Source organism: Oreochromis niloticus, linkage group LG3, assembly GCF_001858045.2.
Source record: "Oreochromis niloticus isolate F11D_XX linkage group LG3, O_niloticus_UMD_NMBU, whole genome shotgun sequence".
NCBI lineage: Eukaryota > Metazoa > Chordata > Actinopteri > Cichliformes > Cichlidae > Oreochromis > Oreochromis niloticus.
Genome location: NC_031967.2, coordinates 65,279,663 through 65,299,598, shown reverse-complemented (window position 1 = coordinate 65,299,598; position 19,936 = coordinate 65,279,663). Strand labels below are relative to the sequence as shown.

At 40.9% G+C, this 19,936-nt stretch overlaps 1 protein-coding gene and 2 long non-coding RNA genes across 3 annotated transcripts in view; 1 reads left to right on the top strand and 2 right to left on the bottom strand.

Annotated features, from left to right (window-relative positions):
• LOC102078817 (zinc finger protein 665) overlaps positions 1 to 19,936 on the bottom strand; it is a 1,047,781-nt gene that overhangs the window by 121,996 nt on the left and 905,849 nt on the right. The window lies entirely within an intron of this gene.
• On the top strand, positions 2,160 to 3,294 carry LOC109200648 (uncharacterized). Its single transcript, XR_002060810.2, has 2 exons — positions 2,160 to 2,363; positions 2,968 to 3,294. It is a non-coding gene; the product is annotated as an uncharacterized LOC109200648 (long non-coding RNA).
• LOC112846358 (uncharacterized) lies at positions 12,747 to 14,142 on the bottom strand. The gene is made up of 3 exons (XR_003219296.1): positions 14,029 to 14,142; positions 13,071 to 13,682; positions 12,747 to 12,945 (listed from the first exon to the last, which is right to left on the bottom strand). It is a non-coding gene; the product is annotated as an uncharacterized LOC112846358 (long non-coding RNA).

Sequence of the window (19,936 nt, the reverse complement as noted above, 5' to 3'; positions counted from 1 at the left end):
CAAAAACAGGTTAGTTTAGCGATCGTGTAACTGTGTCCTTGACCTTTTTACCGGTTTGAGGAGTTGGTTCCCTGGTCCAGATATTTGGGACGGTTCAAATGCCAAGTCTCCAAATGCAAACAAAAGGATATTTTCCACGTTATTTCTTAAATGTGCATAAATGAGATCGGATGATGTCCGATAAAAAATAATAAACAATAAATGTAAATCAGTTTTTTTAACTGTGCAGACTCATTTACAGTGAAAGCGATAAAAAATCGATCATGACTTTAAAGAGATTATGAACAAAATGCAATACATTTTGGGTTTTTGCTACATTAACAACTTTTCCAACTCTGATTCTCTGCAGGACCCACACGGACATCAGTTCAGACTGAAATCCAGTTCAGAGGGCACACGCAACGTGTTCAAGCTTGCACGGAGGCCTTTCAGTAAAAATAAGAAGATGGTTAAGGCGAGAGATTGCTATTCCATCTTTTACATCGGTACAAAGAGAGGACTAAATGCCAAAAAAGAGAAAAGTTTTTTAAAAAATGACGCTTTAAAACAGTTCGAGTATCTTTGTGTTTACGGGGAGAAGGGAATTCTTTTCAGGAAGCACTGAAGTACAGGAAGGAGAGCTTTGGAAAGAGCCGGCAGCCTTTTACTGAAATTCGCAGCGTTATGTTGCTGCTCGAACTGAGCGAGTCAATTTGTCTCATAACCGGTTCCTTCATAAAGCAAGGCACAGACTTTGTGCTATTTGACAACTTTGTCTTGACCAACTCCCGCTTATTCGACTACTGGGTTAAATCAAACACACCTAACTGGCGTGAATTTGTAAGCGTTACCGTGGTCTTTAACTTTGAAGACCAAGAATCAGACAGGAACAACCTCGGCGCTAAGGTGTTCATCAGCGATGATAAGTTAGATTATGTCATACTTAAGCTAGAAACAGAGAAAGTGCCGCCGGGGCTCCTTAAGAGATTTGGGCCTGTACCTTCAGACGGCGAGGTCTGTGTCATCGGACACCCAGGAGGAAGAGTGAAAAAAATGAGTCCTACGTGCGTCATTGAGAAAGAGAGGCGAGAGCATGCTGAGAATAATGAAAATGGAGAAGACTGCGAGGAATTTTGCAGTCTTTGTGAAATGAATGAGCAGATCAGAAACGACCCGTATGAAAATATCCCCCGTGTCACCTATGGTAGCCAACCTTTACATGGAGGAAGTGGAAAGGACACATTAACGCTGTGGATAAAAACATCAAGTTCACCAGGGAAGACACAAAGGATAACGGTTTGCCTTTCCTGGACTCCGCTGTGCACAATGAAGAGAATGGCAACCTCAACATTGAAGTTTACCGGAAGCCCACACTCACGGACCAGTACCTCCTCTTTGACTCCCATCACCCTCTGGAACATAAACTTGGAGTAATCAGGACCCTACACCACCGGGCAGAACATGTTCCCTCTAAGCCTGAAGAAAAAAGAAGGAACACACAGATGTAAAGGAAGCACTTAAAACATGTGGTTATCCTAATTGGGCATTAATAAAGTCAGCAAAGAGGCACAGAAAAGAAGATCAGACACCAGCGAGGGAGGATAAGAAAGACAGACACAACAACATTTCATCCCCTATGTAGCCGGTGTATCAGAGAAACTCAGGAGAGTTTTCTCCAAGCATGACATCCCAGGGTACTTCAGACCCAGCAACACACTCAGACAGAAACTGGTTCACCCAAAAGATAAAACTCCAAACCACAAACTTAACAATGTGGTGTATGCTGTACAGTGTAGAGAGGAATGCCCAGACCTCTACAGCGGAAAGACCAAACAGCCACTTCACAAGAAATGGACAAGACAGAAGAGCCACCTCCACCGAACAAGACTCAGTAGTCCATCTGCATCTTAAGGATAAAGTACACTTTCGAGGATGTCAGTGTTCACAATTTGGACAGAGAGGACAGATGGTTTAAAAGAGGAGTGAAAGAAGCCATTTACGTCCACTGTGAGCGACCATCTTTGAACAGAGGCAGTGGTTTACGACACCAACTGTCTGCCATCTATAATCCAGTTTTGAGTTCCCTCCCCAGACACCCTAACGCCCACTACATCCTGGGCCATCTGACCACAGGATTTCGCATGATAGTGTAACCACGGTAACATCTGACCCCACTTCCGCCAATCCCTTTATTGTGGCGGGAATGAACTCTGTATAACTTCCGGGTCAATCAACTGCATGTTCCCTGCTCCTCTGGCTGCTGTTGTCCCTGTGGCTGGCGTACTTGTCAGATATTGACAGCTTTTACACTGCATACTAGTTGACAGCTTGCAATAACCCGGCCGATTCATTCATCTTTACACCGTCTCACAATCGACTCAACGGTGAGTTATTTGTTTAGTTTGTTTTGCCACAATGAATGAAAATGCGGTGCCGCGGTCGCGCTTTCTAAAAACGCCGGTAAGCTAATGCTAGGCTAGTGACTGAAAATACAATTACTAGTTTTATTTATCGAATATTGTTGTTTTTGTTTATTCCACTATGGCCGAATGTTGAATTAACGTATCAAGAGTTGAACGAGTGATTTGTAGCTCGTAGTTTTGTCCGTTTTGGATCTTTTTTGTTACTTTTCTGATTAAATGCCAAAGCGGCCTATGAGACTTTTGTATTGAGTTAACTTCCAGTGCGATTATTGAACTTGTTGCGCAACACCTGTGATTAAATGTGTTTTGTAAATATATTTGATTAACTTTGGATAATGTTTATTAGCTTTATTGCTGATATACTTTGATGGGACCCATGAGAATGTTTTTTCTAAATTGGTATTTTGAATTATATTCATTATAAGAGATGACGACTATTGGTTTATTGATTGTTGTATAAAATACGATAATATGGATTTATTTATGTATTTATTTTTGTCATAGCAGTAGAATGCTGTTTCATTTTCTTCTGTGAATGATAATTTATGTTTTTGACCTTGTTTAGGTCAGGTTTTTTTTTCCCCCGCGATCATCCCTGATCAGCGCGGGATGGCGAGCCACCCAACCACCGCTACGTTGCGGTAGGACTTGTAATCCTATGGATTAAATCGAACTGTTTCCACATGACCCATCACAGGTCAATGAAACTAAACTGATCTCATACCGGACTATACCTCATCCCACCTCCTTTTGGAACTTAATAAGTTGTTTTGTATTGTCAATATTATTTTTGTTTGTGATATATATGTGCATATATTTTTTTTTTTCCCTTTTTGTACATCTGTCTATATAATTTGCATAACAAACATAATATATATATTTTTGAGCTCTATTTTTGTTTCCTGTGTTTTATTCACACACTCAGGCTCCATAGTCGAAGCTACTTCTGATAGCTCATTTTCTATGAAGCTGCAGTCAGGTGCCCTGGTTCTTTACCGCGTTACAATAAGGTGTGGCCAGGTTCCACAATGAGCTCACCTGAAATCCTGGCTGATTGGGACCCACACCCATTTTCACACCTCGGCTCAGGTGATTAGACTAGAGGATCATCAGGTGGTGCTTTTGTTCCTCTATGGGGGATACTCCCACTGGGTTTAAATCTGGGACTCTCCACCATTTGACATTGGAACTGAAGAAGCTTCTCGGATGAGAGGTGAAACGTCTTCAAGCAACTTAAAGAAGTCCAGACGGTTTTCTTTGCAAGCTCCATTGAGCAATGTTCCCTCTAATTTTTCATGTGTCTGAGCGAACACACAAACTCTCTGAGTGATCCCTTGGACCACTGTGAGCGACATCACACGTGTGCACTGTGGTCACGCCAGCATCGAATCCATCCAAGTTACGTGGTTTATTAAAATAATCAAATTACAGCATTTACATTTATGTTAGACTACGTTTAATTAACTGCTTTAGCCCACTTATAAATGAAAATTTAAAAAATCTTGTTCATGACCTGTGTAGTATGTTAACACTATTGGAAGTAAAAATGACTTGAACTCCAATTTTGAAAAAACACTTTTTTTTTTTTCTTTTTTTTTTTAATATATAAAGCTCTGACTTGTATTATGAGTCTGTGGTCTGGGAGAGAGTCCTGTAACTCTGTCTGCCAAATACAGTATATAATGACCAATGTTGGGCAATTAATTATATAGTTACTTCTTCAAAAAAGTAACTCAGTTTGGCAAACAAAGTTTTTTGCAGCTATTTTTTTAATGCAGCCAAGGTGTTTTTAAATAAACATTTCAAACTATTTACAGATCACTCAGGTGCTCTGCATCAAATCTGATGCCACACAAATTATTTGTGCCACTCCAAAAAATAATTTCTTTTCACTATGAGATAAAGGAGAACAACAGCCTGATACCTGCAGGCCTGACAACAGGAGATGTATCACTCCTGTAACACCTGTAACATGCACCAGTCGCCTCATTGTTCTGACACACACAAAAAAACTACACTACACACTAACTACACAAGATTTGCGCTAAACGTCTCAAATCTCTCACATCTCAAAACACCGCAGTCACTCCTAAAACTTCCTCCCGTTTCTTAACAACTAGATGCCACATTGCCATATCATTTTTTGATTGGTCGACATGGTGAATTTTTCGACCAATGGGAAAGGGAGGGGTGTTTTGGTTTCGTCTCTGCTCACAGGCGGAGAGTGCTTTCCAGCGTTTTCCTTATAAAACGCTGTTTTTACCGTTTCTTGCAGCAGTAAATATAAACAACGACAGTACTCAGGAAGAAAACCAAACATTGTATATATTTTTATCATAACTCTGGTTTTACGTGGCCTATCAACACAATTTAAAAACTGCTATAAAATCCACACGTTTCCCTTTTTCAATTGTTCCGTCTGTCCTGCTCACCTCTCCAGTGGTTGTAAACGTTGTCATTAACGTGGCTTCACTCCACATCAGCCACACCGCTTTGCCAGTCATAGGCTGTCAACGACGTTGATTGGCTGCGTATATACGAATGTGAATCGCATCATTGGCTGGACTATGGGAAAAGGTGGCATCGTTCTAATCCCATACGGGAGCAGCCAGTCCCTTACTGACTAACACTGCAAAACAGAATTGTTAAAGTTTTAATTTTAATTTCAATACAGGTTAGATTTTTTTTTGTGCGCAACACAGATTTTCTTTGCGCAGAGACCGTGCCAGCAGTGCGCAATTGCGCACATGTGCAGCTTAGAGGGAACATTGCCATTGATCATCCAGGTAAGGAACAGCATATGCAGCGTGAGGACGCAGCTACCGCTCCATGAGGTGCTGGAAAATGGCCGGTGCTTCAAAAAAGCCAAACAGAAGTGTGACGAATTGGTACGAACCATACAGAGGGGAGAAGGACGTTTTTGTCTTTGGATGTGGAACAGGAACATCTGCTTTATTGGAATGTGTGAAATGATAATCACAGAGCATCTTAAACATACCCTCTGAAAATTTAATGCCCACAGTATGTTTTTGAGAAAAATCAAATATGTTATGACCTTTTTGTCCCTTGAAGATTATTTCAGTTTTTAATGAGCTGCAGGAACTGTGTTCAGTGTGAGTGGAGAACAGCCAAGTCTCCTCCTCTGATAAACCTGCACATTTACCACCGAAAACAGTTAAATTAGTTTGAATCTGAAATAAGGACTCAAACTAGTTGTTCTGAGACCATTTCTTTATTTTTCACACCAAACTGTTTACGACAAACTTTACACAGAGTTCATCAAATAGAACTAACGCTTTAACAGTATCAGGATTTCATAATACAAACTTCAAATTAACAAGTAGTGATGGGTCCTGCAAAACTGACGCACCGACGCATGTATATGGATGAGCCCAGGATGGAAAGGTTTACAGCTCATTTTTTTAAGGGGTTTTTAAAAATCAACTAGCTGTGCACACAGTTTCAATATCAGTATTTAACCTCATAAAACATTTCAAAAATGACTTTGTTAATGTGAAATTCAAAAATGATTTTATAACTGCAGAATTTATTCTACAATTCATTATCTAAGCACAAAATTCTATTTTTTTATGTGTGTGGCTATTGTAGTCCTTCATATAGGCGGAGCAAAAATCAGATAGGAAGTGGCACAGATCATGAGGGGGTACCTGTTGAAGGTGTTAACAACACACAGTGTGGTTGGCTAGGTTAACTGGCAAACAGGATTTAGCTGTGCCTGACTACAATAGAGACTTTTATTTTTCTTTTTTAATGTTACTGAAACAACAAGCTAGCAGTAGAAACTTAATTCGACATAAGAAGTTCTGCTATCAGCAATAAACATATGGGGACTGACTGGACTGATAATGGGGACAAATATTTGACTGACTTTACACTGATATGCAGGATTCCACCTTCTCCGCCCAGACAAGGAAAAGGGTGGATGCATGCCTGTTTTTTTCAGGAGCAGGAAGATGACAGTGACATCCTAGGGTCGCATGAGCTTGTGGGCCATGCAGACTTAATCTTCTAGTTGTTCATTTCTGTGTGTATTTACCACCAGTATGTTATTCATGATGTGGTGGCAGATTTCTTTTCTTATGAATTAATCGTATATATAGTAATATTATTTCTTCACTTTAGTGTTCACCAGTTGTATGGATTCACGTAGAATGTTATCACAAGTGGGCCCCATGTTATTGCACCTTCACAGTGGACCCATCGCAGACTGGAGGATCTCCAGACATCCTGCTTTAAGGGAGGTGACAGCTGGACTGAAGGTATAGATACGTATGCATGATGTGCTGTGGAATGTTCGAGAGTATCTTTGATGGTGTATATAAGATGTAAGGGTGGCGGCCATATTTCAGAGATGATCCCTGTGTTTGGCTGGGATGTTTCTCTTCACATTGTAATATATTTATTAAACTTACTTCAATCAAGCTCACAGGGTGTGTTATTCTTAAAATTTCCATCACAATTTGGCATTGGCTCGCAGTTCCTCGCCATCCTGACTGTTGCCTCAATACCATCATTCTTTTGTTTTCAAAAAAAAAAAGGGGGGGGGGGGGGCGTAAGATGTCCTTTAGCACCTCACACATGCAGGATTTTTTACGAACCAAGAGGGGGACTGAAAAGAATTTGCAATGGTGAGCTGTTTTTGATTAGGGAGCATTTTCAACCGGACCAACGGGGAAAGCCTTGCTTCCTTGCTGCTGCGATTATTGGGTGCAGGTTCCTAGAAACTTAACGAGTTTGGGTATTCTAGCGTATGGTTTCTTGGACCGGTTTTAGGTGGTGGAAAGGACATCTCACCCTGGCTGAAGAGCAAGGGAGAGACATGGTATCACTGGACCCAGTGCGCAGCAGTTGAGGAGCGTGGGAGACGCATTGCGGAGATCCAGAAGGATCTGACCAAGCAGGTCCAAAGCCCTGACTCAACTGAGTCAGAAAAATCCCAGACATCAACTGCAGGGGCAGAAAAATCTCTTGGTCTCTGGAACAACAGTTTTCAGGGCAGTCTACCCCTGACACTGAAGCAAGAGGAGGAAGAATGCAGAGAATCACCCAACATGGACTAATACTTGTAGAGCATATTTTAATGGAATAGACGTGGACTACGTTAGGGTCCGCTACGGCCTTTACTTGCAGTTGACCATGGTGAACTTGAAGTGGAAACAGCCCCTGAATAGTGTGATCTCTCTAAGACAGATCGTCCCAGCAGGAAGCTGGAGCGGTGGTCCCCTCGCTGTGACACTCCCCTTCTCATCCCCCTGAGGCCACATAGTTCTGGCCTTCAGGGCGGGCGCCAGGCAGCTGCGCGCCACGTGGCCAGGCTCATCGCACCGGTAGCAGCGGTCGGTCGATGGGGACGCCTCCAGGGCACCGAGGGCTGCAGCTGGCATACCTCCAGGACCTCTCCCTCCCCGTCATAGTCTGCGGCTCTGATTTGAGGGTAGTTTGGGGGGGGGCACCTGCTGGTTAGGTGGTGAGGTGAGCACCAGCTCAGCCTTTTCAGCCTCAAGGAGCGCCTCACGGAGAGTTTGAGGCATGGCCAGGCGGACGTGTTGGCGTAGTCGCTCTGGGAAAAGTCCTCGCAGAAAAGTATGCAGGCTAAGCTCCACACGGGCTGCTGCTGGGAACTCTGGATAGCCACGATGAGCATACAGCAACACATCCGCTGCAAAAGTGCCCAGGCTCTCCCCCGGCCTATGGCTCCGGTTGGTCAGCTGCTCCCTGCTCTGCTCAGTGGAGTGCCGCTGCCCAAATCGCCTCTCGAGTGCTACGGTGAGGGCCTGGAGCTTATGCTGCTCTGACGGGGCTAGGTCATGGAGTGCAGTGCATCTCCTTCCAATGCTAGCGCTAGCTGTGTAGCAGCCTCTTCGTCGCTCCAGCCATTATGTCTCGCGGCTAGCCATACTTGTGAGAGGTAGGGCTCTAGCGGGGTTAGCCCGTTATATTTCGGTACCTTAGCTGGTGTTGCAGGCGTCACTGCTCGCTGTCGGGGGCCCGGTGTGTTGGCTGACAGAGGCAGCCCATCAAGCATTGCCCTAGCGTTGGTCGCGGCGGGCCATCGCGGCGGGCCGCCGCCGCGGTGCGCTCACGCCATCGGGACCCGTCGGGGCACTTACATGGCCGCTAGCTTCCTCTCTCTTCAATCGCCGGCTTCTCAAGCAGCGAATACTCTCCTCGACGCCTTGCTCCAGCCTCTGAGTGTCTCTCTCCATTCCGGCGAGGGTGAGCTATCCCACTTCTGACACCAATGTGGCGAGCTCAGGAAACGGAGGAGACAGAGGTTTCTTTGGGAGCACCTGTTTATTTTAATCTTTCTGAGAACACTGGCGCGAGCCCACTGCTCAGCGCGGCAACCACACAACAACAACACAAAATGGCGCTCTCTCACCGGAAACACACAGAGGGAGCGTCACTCATCACCATGACAACAAAACAAACATAACTGTAAACAGAACTATACAACAGAACATAAATGTCCATAACATCCCCGAACAGCCCTGGCCCGCTACAATATCATAAATATTCTGACAATACATATAATATTGGCCATATTATATTTATGTTGCCAAACTGAGACGAATGTAGTCTTCTGAACAACATTAGCTAATTGTAATTTATCAACTAATCTTAAGATCATGTTTTTACAGTCCCGTGGTCTCAGCCTCAGATACTCTACAAATCAAAGTGATGTCATAAAAAATGAACGAAAAAAACAAAAAAATGTTCCCCTTCATTTGTGTCAAACAATACTGTATGAAACATTTCGCACGGTTAGTATCATGGTTGCTAGACAATCTGTAAAGCGCTAAGAAGGCCAGACCGCCCCGTTTCACAAGCCTCTTCGTTGAGCATTCGTTGAGCACGCGAAGTGTGTGTACTACGAAGCATGTGGTTGCTAGTTTGGGACACAGCCATGTTCTTACCCCGTATCAACCGCCATTTCATAATGTTGCAAGCAATCAGAAAGTCTGCAGTCTAACTCCAATATATACCGAATAATCTTTTATTTCTCAACAGAGCTAAACTCAACATAAAATGAACCCACATTAAAGTTAGCTTGGCGCTTACCTTTATATGAGCCCACAAACCGAGAGAAACTCTGTGATGAAGCTGGAAGTTTTTCCAAACACAGGAAACAGATCAGGGAGCAGAGACCCACGTGGTTCACGCTGATCTCAGCTACGATCCAGGAGACAAGGGTGTGCACTTCGATGGCGATATCGATCCAAACGTTGGTAGTGGTATATGTTCCTGTAAGTTCACTACTTTACTCCCGTTTCATGAAAAAGTAGCTCTCTCTGCGCTCCAATGTTTTTGCATTCAGTCTATTGAGGTTTTTTTTTTTTTTTTTTTTTTTACACCTTTTCCCCAGCTTTGGAAAACTCACAGGCACAGATGAAGCTGGGGTACACAAAAGCTGTAAAGTCAGGTGGAAAAGGTTCTGATAAGATGTCTTCCTATTCCCCCAGTACGTTAAAGGATCCTCTGATCTTGGAATTTTTCTCTCTGACACTCTCCACAATACTAAGGGGTTGGCAGTCCTTTATAGTAAAATTCAGGACTGCCTGGTCCAGAACAGTTTTCCTTGATGCTTGATTTGAAAAATAAAACACATACTAATAAAAAAAAATGATGATAAAGCTGTTCAGTGTCAGTATAGGCCGACCTGTGTTCATTCTCAGTGTGTTTGTCTCCTCATTTTCATGTTTGGCTCTGTAATGCCTCTGTAACACTGAGGATTTGCTTTTGTTTGTAAGAAAGCTCCGCAGAACAGATGCAACATTTATCCTGCATAAAATGAAATAAATAATTTACACTTCAAGTCACATTGCTGTTTTTCCTATTCTGATAGATTACACTGAAACAAACAGCTTATTTGCAGTTAAAAGATCAAAATGATCCCACACAGCAGAAACGTTTCTTTTTGTTTCGGGCTCCATTTTGTTATGGAGAGATGTGTATTTTTTTTTTCTTTGCCAGAGTAATTTTGTGGGGGGTTTTTTGGTGGCGACTCATTCCGTTGGCAGATAGGGATGCGGTACCTTTTAAACACAGTTTGGCGTGTTGGCGTTAGCTGTGTCCTCCGGAGGCCGCATTTGAAGGTCAATTACATCACAGCCAGGCGACGAAGGCTTTCCCAATTCGTCGACTCCTTCAAATGCGGCCGAGAAATGCGTCCTTCATTTCCCGGAATTTGATGGATGGGTCCGGTGTGTCCTTCGTGGCCCACCATATCCCAGAATTCATAGCGTGGCCCAGCCAAATTTCAGCTGCCAACAATGGCGGCCGCTATGAAGTTTTAAAATTACTCTTATTAATCTTTCTGGGTCACAAAATAAACTTTTAACATATTTTCAGGCGAGAAAGTAGCTGTGTAAACTTCAAATATCTGCTTGGCTTATCAAGACATCGAATATTTCCAAAAGTGTGCCGAATATTTTCGGAGACGTCTGTTACCCACCCGCTCGATAGCAAGTCGGGGTAGCAAGCTGGGGGGTTCAATGGTCACACAGCCGGCGAGCGCAGCGGACTCCCGGCTTTAGACCCCCGCTTTTTCGCTACTCAGGTTAAAGATGATATATAACTCACTCGGATAACTTAAATATGTAATTGTTTTCCTTTTTTCGCTGTTTCATTTGTTCAGGAATAAATCGGTTTGGCTGAGATGAAAGTTATTAGATTATTAGATTAAATACTAATCCATCGGGTGGGTTCCCAGAATTCATAGCGCTGCCCAGCCAAACTCCAGTTTTCAGCAATGGCAGCAGTTACGGAGACGGTAGAAACGGCGGTCGAGAACAGCTACAATTTTAAATGTAAGTTGTATTTGAAGTAGCGATACAAATGTTAAGATGTTTCTTAAAGTAGTTAATAAGGCAGTTCAATGGAAGTAATTTTTTAAAGTCGTTAAACTTGCGATTGTACAGTCCTGCTAGTTGTAGGTTTTCTGACCCCGCGCTTCGCTACTCGGGTTAAACATGATCTATATAAAAGTCACTTCGATAACTTATAAATCTTAATGTTTGTTTGTTTTTTAACAATTTTTTTTGTTCCTCTGTAAATTAGTTTGGCTGAGTTAAAGTTATAGTAGTTTTCACATAGCTGAATAAACGTCAAACAGAAAACCCATTAAACAGAAGTGTGAGATGGTTGATTGTACTCCAATGTCCTGTCATGTTTTAGGGAGCAAAGAGCAGAGGACCAATTTCATTAAACTCCGGAGTGACAATGAGCATCTGTTTACCGGTGCCAAAAACTCAGCCACTGTGGGTTGGAGGTACAGCAACAATATGCCGCTTTTAATCTGTTAGGCATACGGGAGAGAGCTTAATCTGTCTTTTACTCCGAAGTGTGTACATTTTGCTATGGATACTGTTCAGGAATTAAGAAGATTGATATGCACTATTATTTTCTGTCTGTTAGGGTCATTCTTGAGAAGATGGGCCTGCAGGGTAAAGTCACCCCTTTGCAAGCGAAAAAAAAAAGGGACAATCTAAAAAAGAAATACAAAGTATGTACAGCTGTATTCAAATATGTTTGTTTTTAACAAGTTAGAAACTTTGTTATTTCCTCTGCCTTTAGGACTTCAAGTATCCAGGGTCAGGCGAGGGAGTGAGTGGGAAGCCCACTGCTGCTACATGGCCCTGGTTTGCCCTCATGGATGAGGTGTTAGGACAGAGGCCTTCTACCAAGCCTCCAGTGCTAATTGCTTCCATCCATGAGGACACTCCAGGGCCCAGTTCAGCAGTGGGAAACCAAGTTTTGGATGAGGAAGAGCAGGAAGATGAGGGCCAGGTGGAGCAAAGAGGAGCAAAAAGAAAGAAGGACAGGGATGGGTTTTTGGATTTAATCAGAGAGGACATGAGATTGCAGAGGGAAATGGAGGAAAGAAGAGCACAGGAGGCAAAAGATAGAATGGACAGACTGTTTGGTTTGCTTGAGAAACTTGCTGAAAAAAAAGGATTAAATTTCTGTAAATAAATATGTAAATGCTTCACCTTTATTTGCATTGTTTTTCCTTTTTTTTTTAAAGAAACTATGTACAACATAAATTTTATCAACACAATTAATTGAAATGTCTGACAAAAGTAACAATAGAAAAAACAACAAAAAACATGAATTCTTAAGAATTATTATTATCCATAAGGTCTAGGGATGCTCTTTTCCACTGTCCACCGCATCATCTGTCACTTGGGTTTGCAGGGCTGATGTAACTGATGGCTGCCATGTCACTAAGATGTATTCAAAAAGATGCAAACAATCCTGTTAATGAAGATCTAACAAGTAATCTCTAAAAAATTGCTCTACTAACAGAATACTTGCCTGTTTAAATATATCCATGGTCTTGGGGTAGCTCCTCAGGGGCAGACACCTCAGCAGATAGCTGGTCCCGCCAGGGAGCACCACTGACTGCCTCCAAACCCATCTCCCCCTCATCTTGCACATCATCCTCAGGTGCATCCTCCGGGTCCATAGCGTCATCAGCACCGAGGCAGATGTTGTGTAGAACAGCACATGCTGTTATGACCTGAAACAGATGTTTTTTTAAACAAAAAACCCAAATAAGGTGTTTATAAATGTACACACACTAAAGTTCCCATTATATCATTATAATTATTTGAAAAAGAATTTCACTATATTGTAATGACTTACATGTGGTACAAAGGTGTGGTGCACCTCCAGCGCTTGAAGGACGATGGCCCGGAACCTCGTCTTCATCATTCCAGGGCACGCTCTATAATAGAGCGTGCCCTGGAATGATGGGAGTTGAAGCGCTGGGCTCCCACACCTTGAACTGGCCTCTTGTACGTATGAAAAATAAATGCATACCTCATGGTAACTTCACTTGTAGAGTTACTTTCTAGTGTGGTGGTTTTTCTGTTGGTGGTTTTTCAGGTGATGTGGAGCTTTAAACGTCTTCTCACACAGGTCACATTTAGAAGGTCTCTCCTCGGTGGGAGTAAACATGTGTCATTGTAACTGTGCATCTTTTGTAAACAGTTTCCCACAGCAGATCACAGCAGTAAACATTTCCAGTGTGAATCTGTAGGTGAACTTTTCGGTACTGTTTGTCGTTGAAAGACGTTCCACAAAAGTCGCAGCTGTAAAGTTTAACTCACTGTGTTGGTGAGTTGGTGTCTTTTTAAGCCTCTAGCCTGGGTAAAATCCTTCCTACACTCATCACAGCTGTAAGATTTTCTCTTCCTTTTTTCTGTGAGGTTTGTCAGCCTGCTGAGAGCGCTGACTCGCTCCATGTTGGTCGTGCTGTGACAGAGATACAAACAGAGGCAGTTTGTTAAATGCAGTCATGGAACAAACTGAAACTCCCTCCATTAGTGGAGTCAAACATGTCAACAAACACATTGTTGGTGTGTTAGCACCACCTTCTGGTGATGTTCATGAGTTCAACTGATTATTGTTTCAATGTGTGTAGATAAAATATCATCTTTGTATTTTCTTGCAACGTCTGTGGTTTTGGGGTGTGAATGTTGATTCTGTATATATGAGGGAGCCCAAGATGCAAAAGATAATGCTGCTGTTAACGGGTTTTCAAAACCAACCAGCTGTACACACAGTTTGAATAAGAGTGTAACTGTGATATTTTTCTCACCTCTTGAGTTGAAGTCACTGTTTCCTCTGTAGTGGCTGAGCTGAGTCCAAATAGCTGAAATTGTTCCTCTGCTGCTCCACCAGACTATTTTGCTCCTAGGTATGCTTATGACATACATAGGCACAAAATGTATTAATACTACTAACACATACACACATGCAATGAAGCTCATGAAGACCAGATATTTTATTTAGTATTTTAAGCAGAAATTTTTGATTTTATCATGTTGTTTGATTCACTTAGTGGGATGAGAAGCCATATATGAACTAGTGGACTAATGTTATATTAGGAAAGATAACTGAATTATAGCGGACGTGAACAGAATGCAGATTGTTAATTTCTTGTTCCTGATGTGTGAGGGAGGTTTTACCATGACATACACCTGGTTACATGGGAAGAAACTTATTATCTAATAGGACATTATGTAATAATTTACGTGTTTTCAGTGTGGGAGAAAGTACTCAGGGCATTCAAGTTACACACTATGAAAGGCAGCAACAAGTTTAATATTCAGAAACCTAAAGTATGTATCAGCAGCAGAATGGAGCTACAAATAATGTTTGTTTCAGTTCTATGAAGCTTTGAGTATTTTGGATTAGTAGCACTGCTGTGTTTGTTGCATCATGTTGCTGTAATTGTTTATATGCTTTATATATTTTGAGGTAAGTTAATCTATAGTGTTACATCATATTCTATAAGGATTTTATGTGCTAAAAGGATGAAACAGTTTGCACTGATACATCTCTCCTCTGGATAAATCTGTACCCGGGTCCTAATCCTAAGAAGCCTGATTTACTCACATTTTTGTTCCTATGTGCCACAAAAATTATGACAGAGAACAAAAAAGAAAAAAATATTTAATTTTGGACTCTCCACACTGAAATTGTCGTTGTTTTACTGGCTTATATAAATGTTATTTTTTTCCACGAAAACAACGATTTTTGACTGAAATCATTTTTGTTTGACAACATTTAAAACATACTGACTGTTGAATTTTATTCTGTGCCTGAACTTGGCTTTTTTTAATTGTTTTTATGGCATTTTATTTATTTCCTTTTATTATTTTTTTTGTTAAAATCTCCCAATTCTTTTAATCTTTGGGCTGAAGGAAGGACAATACTCGGTGTAAAAATGCTCAATCAACCATTATTTATTTCCATACAATTCAACACTTTTGAGCATAAACCATCATGATGGGGAGACCTGCATGCAGAGGGTCACAGCAAATCTCAAACTGGTGGAGGGTTACTCAAGCTCTTATAGCCTCTAATGGCCCCCACCTAGTCATAAAAATCTAAACATTCACATTCTTTCTCTCACACGGCGCCTAAGTTATGACCTCGGCTCTTTGTTTTCCTGCTCCCAACAAGGTGGTGGTATGGAATATGGTCTGTCTCTTCTACTATCAGAACAACAAGGCCTTCTGCACCCAACATTCTCTTCATGATTCAGCAGTATGAAATGTCAGGAAACAGTGTAACACATTCACAGCAGATCAATGGTACAAAATAATACACACCTATGTAACAAATCTAATAATTGTCACATTCTTTTAACTCAGAATTATAATGGAAACTAAACTACATACACATCACACAATCTAGACTAAAGGATATAATATGACCTACAGCAGTATCATAATTCAACCACTTTGATTACAGATATAAGGTAACATATGATAGCCTAATAATCTCACAATGTACAGTGCGTTTGAGCCGCTTATTTGTGAAAGGCTCTTTATAAATACATGTTACTAACTTACTTATTCATGGCACTCAGGTTTTTGATGATGTAAACAGAGCACTTCACTTTAGTTTCAGGAGAAGTGAAAATGAATCTGAGTGAATGTGTTTCTGTTACCTCTCAAAGACTCTGAGCTGTCAGAAAAAAAGAAACTCATATTTGAGAGTAAATGTTTAGGTGGAAAAACAACAGGAGATTTAGATTTTTGCCTCTGAAATTGAAAAAGCTGTAACATGTGGTTGATGAGAGATCTGTCCTTAAACGTATTATTGTAAAAGGCTGATGTGTGATCTCCGGGTTCTCCGGCTTCCCCCCACAGTCCAAAGACATTAGTGGGCAGTTAGTGGGGTTAGGTGAATTGGAAACGCTAAATTGCCCGTAGTTGTGAATGGTTGTCTGTCTTCGAGAATAAAATGGTTGCTAAATGAAAAAGACACAATTAGGAACGCCTACCTGAAACACGCTTTTAATCTGATGGGTGAGGCTAAATTATTGCATAAAGGCAGTATGAAATTTAAAATCGACCTTGAAAGTTGTTCATTTTTCATGAGAAAGCTCTTCTGGCTCAGTTCCAGGGTGAGAGACGTGTTCACACTCGCTCTGTGTTGTTGAACCGTTTAAGGGAAGTTTCTGTGAGTCTGCATTTCTGCTGAAGTTGCCTAAGAGAATTTATGTAATAAACTGCAGCAGGAAAAAAAATCCCCGATATTTGGAAATACGTGAAATATCAATAAAACAGACTGTAAATTAATATGTTTGCTGTAAAATAACATAAAAATGTAAAGCTGTTTAAATTGTTGCCCAATAACGAATGGTTAAAAAAGACAACTTATACCAATACATCGAGGATGTGCTATTTGTGAAAGGCGAAAGAAGGCAGGTTTGAGCATGTTTATATCAACAGAGCAAATATTTTTTGTGTATTTCCATCGTCTCAGGCTGAAATCTCTGATGCAACATGATTTCAGATCATTGTGATATTTACGGGAACTCTGGGCCTCATTTCTGTGTGTAAAACACTGAAAACTAAAGAGACAAATTCAAAGAGCACAGTGTAGAACAGCTGACTGCAGACTGGTTGATGTACACCACTGTAACATGTGAACATCTGCAGCTGCTGCTTGGATTGAATCTAGAGAGCCTTCAGCTGTAGTACAACCGTCAGCAGAGATCATTCAAACTGGAGGACAAGTTTAACACAGCCGCTCCACCCAAAGACACCTTCCTAAAATCCAACATGGCTGCTGAGTGTAAACAGGAAGTGTTGGCTTCACCTTTAAAGAAGTGGATAGAGGTCCTCCATTTTTTGATTCCTGGTTAACACGGAAAAACGAGGAGTTGGAGGTCTTTTCTTCTTCTCTGAAGCAGGAATTTGAATTCAATTCTGGATTTACCAGGGAGCCAATAAAGGGAAGTCACTATAGGAGATTTTTTTTTTAATCCCAGTTAACATTTCCAGTTTTAGTTAAAAGCAATGCCACATATGTCACTAAAATAACTTTGATTTCATCATTTATTGTTTCACACACAGGAGATGAAAAATATACAAATCTGATGCCCCCTTGTAGGAAAGAAGGTGCAGTTTCTAATTAAACCACTAGAACACCACTCCACACTTCAACAGTTCCTTCACTACGTCCATTTCAGCTCAAATGTAATATTTAAAGTAAATCCTATATTTAAAGAAAGAAAAATATAAGTTTAGTTTTATGTATAATTCTCTCTTGTAGCACTGTGGTGTTTGGGAAACATTACCCAGTATGTGTGGCTGTAACTGCAGCCATCACCGTGTTCAGTCAGTAACAGATGCTGTTGCAGAGAAACTTGCATTTAGTTACCCTCAGCTCTTTCTAAACACAACATGGACTTTATTTGTTGTGCTGTTTGTATCTTGGAAATGTAAGTGGACGTATTTTGAGAAATCAAGATGGAGGACGAGCCTAGTAGTTTCATTTTCACTTGCAGACAAAATGAAGAAGTGTTTGAGACAGATGTGAAGAGTTCCAGTGTGAGACGTGTTCACACTGGAACTGCTGTCACCTGATGATGGACTTATTGATCGATTTATGGACACTCTCTGTGCGTCTGCATTCCTGCTAGTGTTTCCCACACCATGTAAACACTGCCTGGGAGACTGCTATATTAGTATAACCAAGCTAAAGGTCAGAGTATGTGTTTTAATAAACATACGTTGGCAAACTAGTAAATAAATTACTCTCTGTAATAATATACAGAGAATGAAGAATTTAGACTTCAAACTTCCATTGTTTCTCTCTCCTGTGATGGTAAAGCTCAGAGTTCAAATAAAGGCATGCTCCCTGCTGGATGTTTGCACACACTACATCTCACACAGGTAAATGTTCTTAGATAAACCAGCAGTGACAATCTGTTCTTACTATAGAAATACTGAGAGATGAGTAAAGCGGTCTGCTTTAAAACTGTAATGCTCATCTCAGCCTTTATCAATACATCATCTTTTATGTTTGATTAAATTTTTAATGAAAGTAACTAAAGCTCTTGATTAAACAGTGAATATTGAATAAAAGATTGTCCTCTGGAAGAAGAAAAGAAACCAACTACTGACACATACTCTGTTTGTTGATCATAGTTTGGATTCTAATAACCTGAAATCATCCCTCACAAAAGAGTCTGACTTGTGTAAATTTGTCCGCACGGTGAACGGTGAGCTTCAGTGAAGTCAGCTCCATGTTAACCTCCACACATGTAAATATGGGACAAACTGCAGTTTTTATTCGATGATTAGTCACTTTCTATCACTTAGAATATTTAAAATGTGATTTTTTTAATGTGATGAAATTTTGTTAAAATTTCATCACATTAAGCAACTGACACGAATTTATTACATGATGTTATTAAAGAAACACGAACGAAATGGCTCTCAGAGCCGTATCTTTGACGTGAATGACATGAGCCGGCTCCTTATCGCGAGCCGTGGGGGTTTTTTTTCTCTCACCCTCTCTCTCGCACTTTTTTTCACTCTGCACGCCAGCCTTGTGCTTTGCGCTGGTAAGAGGGGGGAGGGGCGGTAGTTACACTCGCAGTAGCACAGGAACAGAGCCGGAGGGAGAGAGAGGGAAAGAGAGCCAGGGACAACGTCACATTAGAAAGGTATAGTAATCATCCACAACTATTTTCAGTTGCAGATGATAAAGGATTCAGAAAGTTTATTCATGCAGGCCCATATGACAGAGAATGTGCATCTTCTTTTTGTTTTCATATTTTAATTTATATTTAATTGTGTTGTGGTTTGCAGTGTTTTGTGTTGTTTCACTTTAAATTTGTTTAAAAGGAAAAAGCTGAAAATTTAAATAGTTAAAAGTTGTGAATAGTTGATTTTTGTATTATATGATTTATTTATTACATTTTATGTGGAGTGAATAAATAAAAGTATATTTACGGTGGCCCCTAGAGACAAAGGATGTACAAACTCCAAAACACGTACGAACTCAGAAGCGTGAGGGACGGAAGGAGTCCGATGCTGCAACTGCAGCTGCTGCAGCGGGGCTCCGTCCGCTGCGGTGGCGTGAGGGGGCTTGTTCGCTGTGACTGAGGCGCTGTGGATGAGAAGATGAGGGTGAATTCGGCCAGCTCCCGGGCTTGTCATTTAAACTGGACTACTGCGATTCAAAAAGGAGTCCAGTCTGGGTCACATGTCTATGAGTTTGTTGTTTATAACAGTTTCACAACACAACTATCAGCCTGATTTGTTTTTCATGTCTTCTCCTCATCAGTTATCAGGAGAGCAGACAGTCAAAGAAACTCTGCTTGTTTCTCATTTCCCCTTTAGCAAATATTTCTCGTGGAGAATAAACAAACAAACAAACAAACAACAAAAACAAGAAAAATAGTATAATTATAGTAAAATTACTTTTATGTTTTAAAACCATGAACCTCCTCTGCTTTCTGCCTTTGACTTGAATCAGAAACTTTATTAATATCATAGGAACAGTAACTGACTAAACTAAATAAATAAATTAAAGAATATAACAAAATATTTCTACTAATGAGTGTCCCAGTATAATAAACAAAATTTAATTCATATGTTTGACACTGAGGCGTCTGTCTTATTATACTGCACTTTATACCTGACTAAATGATTGAATATTTTGATATTTTAATCTTTAAAAGCCCCATTTTAACGTGA